This window comes from Mus caroli, unplaced genomic scaffold, assembly GCF_978045245.1.
Source record: "Mus caroli unplaced genomic scaffold, Mus_caroli_1 scaffold_19, whole genome shotgun sequence".
In the NCBI taxonomy this organism is placed as follows: Eukaryota; Metazoa; Chordata; class Mammalia; order Rodentia; family Muridae; genus Mus; species Mus caroli.
This window is the reverse complement of record NW_028227274.1, coordinates 68365714-68379409: the sequence shown is the minus strand read 5'-3', so window position 1 is coordinate 68379409 and position 13696 is coordinate 68365714. Positions and strand designations below refer to the sequence as shown.

The following is a 13696-nucleotide window of genomic DNA, read 5'->3' as shown; positions in this document are numbered from 1 at the left end:
GCTAACAATTATTGGCTATTAGTAATTGCTAATAACAGCTAGTACATGGCTAACAGTGAATTTGTAATACAATTCTAGATTCAAAGTAAGCTCACTTTAAGATGTAAAAGCCTTCAAAGAAACAACTAGATTTTCTATTATTCTTGTGAAATTCCGCACAGTTTCTTTCCCTATGTAAATGACTTGCCTTGTGGCTCTGGAAGATATTTTAAATATTTGTGGATTACTATTATCTCATAATGGTACATATTTAATTAATGAGTAAATTTAAAGAGAAACCTTGTATCTCATATTTCTTTACTTATTATTTATTGGGATTCTTAAAACCTTATTCCATTCCTTTTTTTTTTTTTTTTTTTTTTTGAGTAGAAAGAACTCACATCTGGAATTTTCTGGGATTGTTTTTGGTCCCTTTTTTCCCCACCATTTTAGGTGGCTTTTTGTCCTGTTTTGCTGAGGATTTTCAGCTTTGAGCATCTTTAGTAAGTATATTTTCAATCTCGAGAGGTTCTGCGTTGCCACTGTTTTCTATATAAATTTGTTATTTACTTCACTGGAAGCAGAGTCAAAGGGCCTATGTCCGACTCATAGTCAGCCAACCATAAGACATATTTGCATTCTCCAGAACAGAGGCCTGCAGTCTTCCTGAGGCTGGAGGAAGCAGATAAGGGGACTTGGTTGATTACATGACAGTGGAGAGGAAACTTCAGATGGGAGCATTCTGTGTACATGCCTCTGACCAAGCCTCACACTGCACTGCCTGTCGCCAGTCTGTGTTAGTATTTCTGCCCTGTAAAGTCTTAGCTTGCTGGGTTTCGCAGGGAGAATTGCTGATAACGGTTTACCCATAATTCCACCCACAGACAGGCATAGGTAACGTGCTTCTCTAATCATTACCTGCCTTCAACTGGTTGAACTTTTTAAATTGCATTGCAATGTATTTTACCTGGCGAGATCTCTTTTATTTCCTTTTATGGTTTAAAGATAATTTTAGAAGCTCAAAACGGATTTATTTCTGTGTTCAAGGAGTTCGAGGAAGATAAAATACATGTAATGAATTTGACACTTTATCTGGAAGTTGCCCAATTATGGCGTCTGTTTACATATCAGACCTGATTTGTGGAACGAGACAAATTTTAACTTTTTAATTTGTGTCACATGAACCCCAGGTACAAAGGAACCTTTAAAATTATGACCTTCATGTACTCTTTTTCTGTTAGAAGAACCAGAACAATGTAACAAGTCAGATGAGATTGGATCTGGAGTAGAGGACTCAGTGTTTAAGAGCATTTGTTGCTCTTTCTGAGGACCTGGGCAGGCTTTGGTTCCCAGCACCCACATGGCGGCTCCATTTTCAGGACAGCTGATTCCTCTTGAACACCAGAAATGCTCACAGTGCAGATACATACACACATACACATACATATAGGAATATATACATTCCTATATACATACAGACAAAACACTCATATACATAAAATAAATATACTAAGCCGTTTTACAAATCAAATAGCACCTTGGGAGAATAAGGTAGATTAAGTGCTACTAAAATAGTAAGTTTAGCCAACACCTCTATAGAATAAAGTGCCAGACATTATTCTAGACTACCTATTCACATTAAATATACACATCCCGACTCCCAACCTTATCTTTCTCTCTTTGTTTTGAATCTCAAGCTGCAGCCTAGGTTGACAAAAAACTCCCATTGTAGCCCTGATTGGCCCTATTATTTTTATCTTCAAGAAGGGTCACATCTTTGTGCTTGGGATGTGATTTAAGCCTTCCACAAGAAACTCTCCCTAGCAGATTTTACTGGTGCTTTAAACTCTGAACCATCAGGTCAGGAATGAGTTAAGCAATTAAAATTTAAGATATCATCTGCCCAACTCGAACATAAGTGCAAGCAACAGGTTTGGAACTATTTTCTTTGCGAAGGAATACATCAAATCTGACTGTATGTATTCAATCCGTGTTCTTACCTTGCCCATGAGTCTGTAAATTTAGGGATGTTGCAGTATGTTAAAAATGTAATGCCCAAAGGCTACCCAGTATCTCTACTTCTTGAGAAAATCCACAGTGTTAAGCGTAGGACTTGCCATGTACTGTGAACTTAATACATACTTGCTCGGTAGCCTTGTGCTTTATTTTATTTAGCAGAAACTCATTGATCTTGAATTGGCTTTTAGCAAGTAAGGATTCCGTCTGCTGGACTGATTCTTATGTCTGTGCCCTAACTTTAGAAATGCAGCTTCCTTCTGATACCCAGATGGATGCTTTTCTATGCTCCCTATCTGGAAGTCCTTGCTCTAGGAGCAAGGGTGGAGGCAAGCTGTGTATAAGAGCTGGTCTCCCCACACTGCCCCGGGTTCTTTGAAAGCAATGTCAGTGCAAAGCCAGCGAAGTAAGTCAATGAAAATGAGCCTGCCACTAGGGCATGCACTCCCTCAGCGTGGAGAATCCACCAGCAGCCAAGTGTGATTCTTATTGCAGGGTTGAGTCACCAGCCAGACTGGCTCGAGGTGAGCCAGGCACATCCGCGTTAGGACTCAGGGACACGCCTTCTTCTCACACAGACCTTCCTGATCCCAGCCGCCCAGGCGGACTCCAGCCAGGGTGGTGCTACCAGCCTTGCCACTTGCAGTCTTGACAGGCAGAGGTTGGGGACTGTCTGGCCTTGCACCGATCGGCAGCCACAGGTTGCAGACTCAAGGAGCCGTGCCCCATGACCGTGACTCTGTGAGGCTGGCTGCGGTGGTTGCTGGCGGGTCCCGGGAGCTCGGGAAGACCGGAGCGGGCCCGGAAACCTGACACCAGAGCCCTCGCTGCCCCCGCTCCGCGGGCTGGTGAGTTGGGGAAGGCAGGCTGTGGGCTGGAATGCGGTTCCACCCACTCCGGGTGCCCGCGCGGCTGCAGGGAAGGGGGGAACAGGGAGGGCACAGGCCCTGCGCGGCAGCTTTCCAATCTGTTCCTTGCAGAAAGCCTGGCGAGCATGACCTGGGGGTCGTGCCTGTTCTGATGGCCCCCTGCCAACTCGATCTATATTCGCCTTGCTTTGGTGTGTGCCTATTCTATAGCTGATTAGAATTAAAGCAAAGCAAAACATGAACACTGGACAGAGGCATGCTCATCTGTATTTTAAAAAACGAGACGATTAATAGCAGCAAGAAGGAGAGTTGGCATTCAGGGAGAAAGGATCTAAAGAGGCTGGACAGGCAGGAGAGAGGACTTCTCTTAGCACTTTCTTGAGACGATGCAGCCACAGATAAAGTGAATAGTGCTTTTTGCATTCCAGTGTTTGCCATATTACTTGAGGATTCAGATCAAAGTTTTGCCTCCAGGGATTGAGTGCGGGAAGTGTGTGTTATTGCGAGTGGTCCCGATACACGGACTACTAAGATTCTCTCAACTGCAACATTAGCTTACTAAAGTCTCCGGAAAACATTGTCTCAGTGATGTGTAATCAGAGATGGCCTTCCTAGGAACAAGCTGTGTTTGGTTAATGCCTTGAACACCTTACCAGCTTTTTGGGACATGATCTACGAACTAACGCTGTGGGACTCCAGTTTAAATGGATTGCGTATATTTTCGGGGTTGTTAGCAAAGACATACAATTTGAGTTGCGACTGCTTAGGAGAATGCCCATCGTTCTCAGTATTTAGTTAAATGTGTACTTATTTACATATATCTGATGGACTGGTTGGTGGTTATAACTTTTGAAAAGCAGACAGACAGAATATTTAGTTATATTCATACTTATTGACGTAGACATATAATGTGCTAGTTAGCTGTTATAACTTTTGAAGAGCAGAAAGGACTCTGGGATTTTATAAATTGATAAGTTCACTGGACTTAAAAGGTCCAGTGAACCATAAAGATCAGTTTGAAGTTATATAACAAGAGAAGTGCTTTTCTGATGACATCCTGCCTGCTCTTCATGGTTCCGGAGGGTAATTCCATCTTCACATGAGCTTACTAGTCTTGCAGGCAGGAACGTCAATGGATCATCGCGAGGTATACACTTGCCTGAGACTCAACATTGAGGACAGGCTATGAACTGTCATGCCCTGTTACTACCATGACTCTTGAATGGGAAACAAAACATTTCAGATAGAACTGGCTAAGCCTGTTCTCACTTTTGCCAAATGGCAATACAAAGAATCTGTCAAATACAAGCTCTCCCTCCTCAGAGCTGGCTTCTCACAGAGGTATGTTTGACCTGATAAGGAAGGTAACCCTGGAGAAGAGATCCTCTTAACTCATGACATACCACATTCTCCTACTACCTCTTTCTTCCAGTTTCAGGATGTTTCCAGTTTTCAGGTGTTCATTCATGTAACTATTCCTCTAGAAATATGGATGTCAAAGTCCCAGGTGGTTCAGGTTGGCATCTACTGATCCTCCTGCCCCCATTCTTAGAAAGTTAGGACTAGGCTCTCAGCCGAGGTGCTCAGTAGAGTACAGACAGCACCCTGACTGTCCTCGTGAAGTTCACCTCGAAACAACTCCAGTTTCTTTGCTTGATTCACCGAGGCTGGTCAACCAATAGTTCAGCTCCGTGGCAATTACTTGTTATGCTGAGATGCAGGAGAACAATTCCAATAAAAAGAGACAGGACAAGTCAGATGTTTGCCATGTATTATTTGTAGAGATGACTACTAAAGAGGAGCAATTACCTTTCTTCATGGTTAGGTATATACGGTATGGAGTGGAGGTTCTATAATGTATGACGTGGTTGACATCACAAGATGGACCTATTGGTAGAACTATACGCTTAGCTGTTTTCAGCCCTCCCCAGTCATTACTGCTGTGCTTCCAGCATTGTGATTTTCTTCCTCCTTGAGTAAGCAAAGGGCTAATGATTACACGGTAGCTTTCTGTTCAATAATGGTTAAAGGAATTCTTCCATAGATTCTTTTTCTATTTTTATTTTTTATTGTTTTGGGTTTTTCAACACAGCATTTCTCTGTGTAACCCTGGCTGTCCTGGAACTCACTCTGTATACCAGGCTGCCCTCAAACTCAGAAATCCACCTGTCTCTATCTCCCAAGTGCTGCGATTAAAGGCGTGCACCACCACTGCCCAACTAGATTCGATATTTTTAACTTGCACACTATCTTGAGAAAATAATGTATTTGTTTGCTTGTCTGTTCATTCAATACGTTTTTCTGAATAGCATCCCCACGTTGTTCTGGGATCTCTGTAGACAGACATAGACAAAATAAGCAGACATCCCTAACCTTGTGGATCTTACTATTTATCTGGGGACGTAAAACTAACAAGATGAACAGGTTGGATCTATGACACATGACTCACAGGTGCTAAAGAGTATGGGGCAGGAGAGAGTTATTCCATAAGTTTCGATAGTGTGGGGGTGGGGCAGGAGTATCAGGTTGCAGATTAAGTAGCAGGGTGAGCCCTACTAGGAGGCTATTTCAGTGTTGATCTGGAGCAATTGAGGGTGTGAACCTTTGGAGACTATTCCAGACTGAACAACCAGGCAGCTGGGATTTGCCAGTTCTGTTTCCTAGTACTGCTAGGGCCAGGCCATGGGGGGCTCTGAAGGTGCAAATAAATAATTGGTTTGGAGTTTTCACTCTGGGGAGAAGGCTACACTAACTAGCCTGTGGACTATTTCCCAGCAAATATTTGTCTAGCCTATTATGAACATAAATATTCTTCGAAGTAGCATGGATAAAAGGAACTAATGAGATGGGAGGAGTTTGCTATTTACACATTACATCCTAGAGTGGGGAGAGCAAACAAATTAATAATCTTACAAGGTTTAATATTAAGGAGAGCACGGTAAGGGGCGAAAATAATGGCACTGGCCAGGAAAAGCCTTGGGGAGAGACTTAATTTACTGTGATATAAGTTACATATTTTTGTTAGGTATAATGTGGTGTTTTAATATATGCTTATAGCTGGCTCACTTTGTGAGTGAGTTCAACTATCTTTATATAAAAACATTTAAAGCTATATTTCATCTCTGTGGAGCATGTCTTTCTTATCATGACTTCCTGAACAATCTATTATACCAGCTATTTACGAATCCTTTCTACTACATTTGGTCTGACTATTACTCAGAAGGTTTAAAGTTATAGATTTAAAATATATGATACTTATGCAGGTTGTGTGAAAATACTGTGCAGTTGTATATAAATGCTGATGCTTCAATGCATGCAGATATTCTTAGGTACCTTGAAATCAGTCCTCTGCATTAGCTGGGAACACTGGGCATTGTGAACTGATAAAATGGAAGTGTTGCTGTGCTCATTGCTTTAAAATTTTACCGTGAGTTTGCTATGAAAGCACTGTACAACTAATGAGGTAACATTTTTAAAGCTATCTCTCTGGCTTCCTTGAAGACAATGGGTTGTAATATGTCCATGGGTAAAGAAAGAACAGAGATGAGGCTACTCTGATTGACCATTGAAGGCAACAGTATAGATTAGCACTGGAACTGTGCTCTCAGATAAAAGAAGATCCATTCATAGAGTATTTAACAGCAGAGCTGATGGGAATTACTCATAACCCAGGTAAAGAGTAGGGATGGTGGAAAGAAAGATAGAGTATGGCCATCCAAATGCTTAAAGAACAACCTGGTTAAATGACAGGGCTGTATTTTAAGACTGGAAAAGATGGGGAAGGAACAGATTGAGGAGGGAGGTAAAAACTCTGTATCCAAGTATTTGAAGTATTTTCAAGCTTCTGTATGGACACAGCCAGTTAGGCTTCTCTTTTTGTAGACCTATAATACTAGCATAGACTAACACATGGCTAGACCCAAGGTCTTTAAGACGTCAACTGGAGAGAGCTGGGTGGCGGGGGAGGCTGAGATCTAAGAACTGAGAACTGATCTCTGGCTGGATATGACACTGAAAGATCTCACCCCAGGAAGCATCAGAAAACTAGTCAAGTGACGGGACAGTTATCAGATAACACTGCCATCATGAACACAAGATGAGAGTGTTTACAGAATACCCAGTGGTGCCAGATGTTGCTAAGATAAAGACTGAGCTGAGAAGTATGTGATTGTGCATGTCAATGTGGTGACAGGGGAAACTTTGACAAGAGACAAGAGACGGATCTCTCCAAATAACATATTCAGAAAAACTAGTGCAAAACTGTGTAAGCAGCTTTTCACTGAATTCTAAGAGAACTAGAAATTAGAGAACACCAGAAAAAATTATATTACATTCAGACACCAATAAAAATTTATTTTAAAATGTGCCTGTAGAACAATAAATTCAAAAATACTTAGAAAGGTGTTGTGTGGGTCTTCAGTATACTTTGAGGAAGAGCAAGCTTGAGGTAAGTGCTAAAAGGAGGGACTAATTTTTTCAGAAGAAGGTAGTCAGAGGGGGAGTGTCTCATATCATTGAATCAATGTGAGAGAAAGCAAGAGAGTGAAATTCACCCCTCTGTTCTTCTCCTCTCAGTCTGATGCTAGAGAATGAAGCCAGGGTCTCTGACAGACTTGAGGTAATACCGAGTTCCATCCCTGGCCTCCCACTTCATGCAACTTAGGGTTTTATTCTTCTCTCTGAATAAAGGACAATAGTATTCTAATGGGAGGCATTGGACTAAAAGAAAAGCTGCTAACATTCATCATGAGCACAAGAAAAGGGTATGGGGGATGATAGTGAGAACAGACTCAGAATGGCAGTTGAAACCTAATGATCTTGACATGTTTAAGAACCTGAGAGGAGAGACTGGAGAGTAGAAATCAGGGGCAACAGGGGGCATGCACAGGTGGGAAGCCATTGCTGGGACTGGATAAGATCGAGAAGAATGACACACAGAAATTTTTTACCTGAGGTGTTATAGACATGGCCTCCACTGGGATATCTCATTAAATGCAATCAAATGGTCTTCCAGTTATATTTGAAAGCTGTGATCTGAGAACATAGCATGTAGAATCGCTGGTAGGTGATCTAGATAAAAATGTAGAAGTGATGGCGAATATTTTAGTTATGAGATATAAAACAGATGAAAGTACATTAGGTTGGTACTGTCTTAATACAACTGTTTAATATTCAAATGTGCAAAAATTTCTTAAGTAGGTAAAGTTGTTCCATGGAAGGCAGATGTAGGTGAATGCTGTGGTGATTTACAGCAAACAGTTAAGTTCACCCTGTCGTTACGCAGACCTTGCCAATACTGTGCAGTGTGTGTAGCTTGAAGACATGGCAATCCTTCTCAAGATCATGACTTTCTCCTGTGCAAAATGAAGGATGCTGTTGATTGTTCAAATGCTCTACTCTATGGCTCTGGACCTGGAGAGTCTACATGTCTTGCTCCATATTATTTTCATCTATCTTTCCTCTCCTTCCCCAATTCCTTATCTGTATCTCTCCTTGTAAGGTATAGAGAGTGCGTAAGGTAAAAAGAATGGGAGGAGAACTTAAGGAGAGGAGACAGAGAAACTCTATAAAGGGGAAATCATTGGAGTAGGTGAAACCACAAGTCTTTGTTTAACCTTCCTCTGTAGCACAGACATTAATTTCCAGTTACAGTGACTTGGGGTCAGCGCAATCTTGTTATTTGAACTTACTCAGAGACCTGGATACGGCATTACATTCAGCTGTAGGGAAACACCAGAAAAAGAGAAAAGCTAGTTCATAGCAGATTTCTCCACTCTTACTTAGGCGAGCTAATCAGGGTCCAAGATGATTACTAGAAGTATTTCTTGGTATGTAGTCATTTCAAGGAGTCCATTATTTTCATCAGTAAAACAGAGTGTAGATTAACATTTGTGGCCATGTCAAAAATATATAAAATATAGAATGAAAATAGACTTCTTTTTCCCCAGTGGAAAAAGTGGGAAATAAAAATTGGGTCTCCCACTCTTTTTGAACAACCTCTTTGTCTGGAGCTCACTCAGGTTGGCCTTGAACTCTTAACCCTTCTGATTCAACCTCAGTACTAGATTACAGGTATGTACCGCCATGTTCCACTAAAATGAGTACCTCTTTCTTAGTGCTTAAAATGAATAGAAACTATTTCTTGATATCCAGACTGACTACATCTTGACTTGGATGTCTCCTTAGTCTATTTTAGGCTTCCGATTTTCTGAAGTTTTCCCCTAAAGGCCACAAAGGCAGGAGCAACACCATCATCTTTCTAACTTTGTAAATCATTGTGTACACTACAGGTGGCCATGAAAACCCAATATATGAAAAATGTTGTCCTTGGTTCCAAGCCCTTGGCCCTCCATGTTTGATCTTAATCTTCCAGGGAATAGTAATACAAACTTTGCACCCTTAAATGTTGCTGGTTTGTGTTGGGATACCAGAGCTTTATTCGGGACAGCATGGAAAAAACAAACAAACAAACAAACTCTGAAAATAGTATCTTAGGGGAAAAATGACTATAATGAAAATACTCTCACACCTGTGTGTGTGTGTGTGTGTGTGTGTGAGAGAGAGAGAGAGAGAGAGAGAGAGAGAGAGAGAGAGAGAGAGAGAGAGAGAGAGAGAGAACAGAGCACACAGGATGAAACAAGCAGATACACAGTGAGTCATGGAAGCAAGACCTCCTTTTTAATCTTGAGTTGGAAACAGATGCTAGCTGATGAAGTCCACTCAGTAGTTATCTCTTGAGGGCACCACGTAGAGATTCATTTTTGCCCTAGGACTTCCTGAAAATAATATTGGGTGCTTCTTACTTTGAAATTACCCAATACCATCTCCACCCATCTCCTTGTTTAACTTCAATTTCTCACTTAGCCAACAGGAGAGCCAAGTGAACAAAAGAAGGCTGTGTAACTCAGCAGTGATACTTGCTGTTTACCCTTAATTTAGATGCTGTCCCTGTCACTGTCATTGTTGGGAACTGACAGGCCTGATGAGAATTCATTCCATTAATTATGAAGAGTGTAGGGAAAGGTTTCTTGTCCAGGGTCAGTGAGTAGAATCTTAACAGCCTGCAGATGTGGTTCTCTCTGCAGACTCGAGAAGCCCTGAGCTGTGTGTTTCCTGTGTCACTGAATCTGGTGGTGTGGTTTCTCTATGAAAGACCACAGGATAGCAACTGAGTTGCTCCAAAGAGAACTCTTGCTCCAAAGAGAACTCTTGCTCTGCTCTAATGTTCTCTCTGGCTCCCAACAGTGGTTTCAATTAATGTATCTCAAGGCTCAGCCTCTTGGAAGTACCTATCCTTTTAAAGTCTTCTTTATCCCTTAAGTAGAGCTGTGGATGAGACCAGAGAAGTAGTTCCCAGAAGGGCCTGGGTTAGAGTTACTGTCGAGGAATGCAGTCTGTAGGTTTGGCCTAAGTAGGCTAGAGAACTAAGGTGGGTTCTCAGGTCAATCCAGAAGACATTCACATAACTAAGGATATCAACTTTTCACTTGGAGAATAATAAAAAGTGAAAATTCTAGAGTCATTCAAATTTGTATATATGTTGAGTTCAAATAGCCCTTGACTCCATTTCCTATTTTACCTCCCACTATGTTTTCCCTGCATAACTTTGGGTATTTCATTTACCTTAAATAGCAAGGCACTTATTTATAAAATGTTGCCTAGTTGCGAATACCTAGGATACATTTTCTTACAATATAGATAGATACTCAATAGACTAGCTGGCTTGCAGCAACCAAATGGATCATAAATCTTTCTATTAACAACTTGGAGAATTCTCTGTCTCTGTCTCTGTCTCTGTCTCTGTCTCTGTCTCTGTCTCTGTCTCTGTCTCTGTCTCTGTCTCTCCCTCTCCCTCTCCCTCTCCCTCTCCCTCTCCCTCTCTCTCTCTCTCTCTCTCTCTCTCTCTCTCCCTCCCTGTTTTTTTTTTTTTTTTAATTTTTTTTGAGACACAGTTTCTCTGGTGTGTAGCCCTGGCTGTCCTGGAACTTGCTTTGTAGACCAGGCTGGCCTTGACTCATAGAGATCTGCCTGATTCTGCCTCCTACAGGATAAAAGATAGCCACCAAGCCCATTTCTCTTTTGAAATGCTAATATTAACACAAATTGGGACAGGTAAATGAAGGGTTCTTTTTTTTTCTTTTTTTTTTAACTATGCTCTCTCAAAAATATAAATTTTCACCATCAAAGAAAACACTGACCCTTTTGCTAAATGTGTGCTGCATCTGTTTCTTTCTTTAGCTCTTTAAGGCAGTCCAAAATTGATTCTTACATTTAAAATCTTAGCATGTGAACCACCAAGAAGCAACGAGAAAGCAACAGGGGAAGGAGATGATTTAGAAGGAAATACGTGTGTGAAATACGACAATAAGACCCATTACTTTATTTGCTAATTAAACGTTAATAGAATGTACTTTTAAAAACTCATGAATGTTAGCTATGTATCCATAAAGTGTACTGTTTGTGAAGCAATATTTTACAACCAGTAGAAACATTTTTATAGTATTATATTTGTTCAGGAATCCTGTTTTTAAAAGCACAGAAAATAGAACGTGAAGGTTAAAAATATCTCAAAGCTGCTTTCAGATTGATTTTTTTTTCTCCCATAGTAAAGATGCGATATGCATGACCACCAGATCTGAAGGATAAACACAGCCTGAGAAATTGGAGAATTATTGACATTTGTTGGGCAGCATAGGTTCTGACTGTAATAGCACAGTGAGAATTGTATGGAAAATGTCAATCTAGTTAAAATTAACAGTGTCATTTATTACAACAAGAAATTGGCTACCTGTTGATTCAGGTGCCTCCTCAGATGGATTCAAACCTCTGATTCCTTCACATTCTCCCCAAACATCCCCAAATACCCCAAATAAAAGAACAACACACATAGTTCGGTGATTTCCTAACTCCAGAGTGCACTAAAGGCACCTAAATAATTCACTACAGGGGAACTAAACTATTAGCCGCCATCCGAGTACCTGGCTCTCCCCTTCAAGCACTGGATTTTCACCACTTTAAGCCTGGCAATGGCAACTTAGTCTTCACTATAATTTTAGCCCCTCTGAACCTGATTTAAACAACATGGTAAGGGCCTTCTATAAAGTCAGAGCAGTGCTGTATTTACAACTTTCCTTCTGAAATGAACAGGCCAGGACTCTTCTCTCAGAGGACATGGAGCCTGTCAGGTTCTGTGAGCAGGTAACCAGCTATGAGTTCACAGAATTCATCTTTAGAAGGCAGTGTGGTAGTCATAAGGAACAAAGGCAAGCAGAAGGGATCGGACGAGCTGGGGGGGGGGGAAGGGAAGAACACGCTGTCCTGATCTCAATAAAGAACTTGGTGGATGGATAATGCATTTTGCACAAAACTCAAATCTAGAAAAAAAAAAGGTGAGACAAATTGAAGAGAAGATGTAACTCCCTCTGAGATGCCCATGGTCATTTAATTGTAACTATTCAGGAACAATACCAGTGGACATATAGGCCATTCAGGGAGAACTCATAGTGGTATAAATTGAAAATAATGACAGAAGGTGATCAAAACATCTATGAACCCAGATATCATTCCTCAGGGTGGCCCAAAACTAGAACAAGCAAGCCTACTGAAATAGTGGTGAATTTTTCTTTTTATTTTCCATACAGCACTCTGGAAAACAATGCCATTTAAGCTCTGGAAGATGCAGAGAGAAGACAATGTATATGACTCTATATGGTTTTCATCACTGCTGAACTAGACTATTAAATATGCAGGCAGCTCCTAGTTTATGAGCATAACACCATCTGACCCTTTTCCTGTGAGTCACTTCAGTGACTCTGTCTCCCAGCCACCTTGTGAAATAGGACAAGTCACAGCTCGGGTAATTGGAACATGCAGTACCCACATGGGATCCTCAGAGATCTCTAAGATGAGTGAATAAGTCCATTTGGCTTGGTTAATATCATGCTTTTATAACGGATACCAAGCCACTATTAATATCAGTTCAAATTAGCTTTCTTAATTTTCCTCAGTAGCTTTATCCTGTCACTGCCATGACTAAATATAATACATTTTTACTGGTTATTCTATTTATTTATATTTCAAATAGTCCCCCTTCCCAGTTTCCCCTCCACAAACACCCTATCCACTCCCCTCTACCCCCTGCTTCTATGAGGGTGCTCCCCCACCACCCACCCCCCACTCCCACCCCAGCTCCCTAGCTTTCCTCTATACTGGGACATTGAGCCTCCATAGGACCAAGAGGGCTCTCCACCCACTGATGTCAGATAAAGCCATCCTCTGCTACATACACAGCTGGAGCCATGGGTCCCTCCATGTGTACTCTTTGTTACAGTTTAAACAGAACAGTCTACGAATGCCTAAGAAAATTCATCTTGATGTTCTGAAAGAACTAAAAAATAGTTTCCAGATAATAATTATTTTATAGGTTTTAATAATATGTAAAATACTGTTCATTGCTTGACATAAAAATTTAAGTGATCTAATTACATTTAGGGAAATTACTCTCTCTGGCCTTCTCCCCTCTCCTCCACCTTGTGTTAAGTATTGATCTCTAGTTTTTTGTTTATAAAAGCTTAAAAACGGCCCGTGTGTGACCATCTGGCTGCCTCTCAGTCTCCATATGTAGTTTTAGTTATTAAGCAAGTTTGAGAATATACTATTTTCCTCCTTATTTGGCTTATGTGTTCTTGGTTTCACTTCTAGTCTCCCAGGTGTGCAAAGCTTTCTTTAATATGAATTTGTTATGTGAAACCTATAACTCTGAACAAATAGGTTTTGTAAAATCTCCTGGCAATTTATCACTAACACCCATGTTCTGGTTATTACAGACAGAA

At 41.0% G+C, this 13696-nt stretch overlaps 1 protein-coding gene across 3 annotated transcripts in view; it reads left to right on the top strand.

Moving 5' to 3' along the window:
* Positions 1 to 13696, top strand: part of Rab27b (RAB27B, member RAS oncogene family) — a 150513-nt gene that overhangs the window by 90275 nt on the left and 46542 nt on the right. For 2 of the 3 annotated variants that reach the window (XM_021150929.3, XM_021150926.3), the window contains exon 1: positions 2574 to 2843. The exons of the other annotated variant lie outside the window; for it this stretch is intronic. The gene's annotated coding sequence lies outside the window, so the exon portion shown is untranslated. Of the gene's footprint in view, positions 1 to 2573; positions 2844 to 13696 lie in introns of those variants that run through there. 3 annotated transcript variants of the gene reach the window in all.